Here is a 1,381-nt window from a genome sequence, read left to right as displayed (position 1 = left end):
GGTTGTTTTGGATTAAATTGATATATGCTTACTAATCCAACAACATAACAAATATTAGGCCTTGTACACATTGTTGCATATAAAAAGCTTCTAACTACATTGGAGTAAGGGAATTTCTCCATTTAAGACATTTTCTCAAGCTTTTGCCTTTTACAATAAGAGTATCAATTTGATTGTAGTCTTGCATTTTAAATCACCCGAGGATATTCTTAATGTATGACTACTTTGGAAGAGCTACTAGCTTTTTAAAAGATATCTCAAGTAATCTTTACCCTAAGAATGTAAGTCACTTCTCATATGTCTTTTATTTTAAAAATGAAGGACAACCAACTTTTTACCATTGCTATGTACTCCTTGTCATTTCCAGCCAATAGTATGTCATCCATATAAAGTGATAAGATTTGAAACTTACCATTTTCTCTTTTGACAAACACATGGTGGTCTACTTCAGCCAAAGAAAAATGATACGAAATGATAGTTTGATGGTATCTTATATACCACTATTTAGAGGGTTGCTTAAGAACATAAATGGATCTTAATAACTTGCACACTTTGTACTCTTCACATTTGCCATTAAAACTTATAGGTTTGTTTATAACTCTTGAAAAGTGTTATATTTCATGCCTTTAGATCTAGCTAATTGCCTATACTTAAGTACATTTAGTTGAATTTTAGGACATTTCATTACTATTTTTCTTGTTTTAACATTATTATTAGGAGCTTGGACTGTACTTAAATGTTAGTTTTTTTTTTAATTGCTTTTGGAAGGGTTGTGTGTGGTGGTGTATTGGCAGGTGCAGGTTCAGGAACAAGAAGTAATGGAGTAAAGGTTTGCCGAGGCAAACAGTTGGATAGTTTTTCAACAAAAATGCCTTGGAAATGCCAAGAAGTATCTAGTCAGCGCTCAAAGCATACCGGTTTTAGGCACAGTTGAACTTGTACTAAATATATCTACTCGACAAAAAGAAAAGAAAATCATGAACTATTTGATTTACCCTAGGGAAAACCATTATAAAATCCAAAAGAAGAAACCCTGAAGGTAGCGTGGAGGGGGGGAATAGAGGGTAGTGGTTGAATAGAGATGAAAAGCAAAAGATGAAGGCAATCCCTCTTAGCCACCACAAGACACTGCATTGCTGGAGTGTGGGTTGAGTAAGCGGAAGCTATCTTCCCGAAGTTCTTCTGTTATTTCTTGATTACTCTTCGTGAATTAATTTTATGAAAATAATGTTGAATGTTATTTTAGATTTGAATTTTAATTTCCACCCCATGAGCTAAACATCATAGGGTTGAGATTACTTGATGAAACTCTTATTTTCTTTAATGACTGAAGCATAGATCTGCTTTAATATAATGTTTCATTCAATGGTTTTTTTTTTAT

The sequence above is a fragment of the Gossypium hirsutum genome, chromosome A01 (assembly GCF_007990345.1).
Source record: "Gossypium hirsutum isolate 1008001.06 chromosome A01, Gossypium_hirsutum_v2.1, whole genome shotgun sequence".
Classification (NCBI taxonomy): domain Eukaryota; kingdom Viridiplantae; phylum Streptophyta; class Magnoliopsida; order Malvales; family Malvaceae; genus Gossypium; species Gossypium hirsutum.
Note: the sequence above shows the minus strand (reverse complement) of the source record.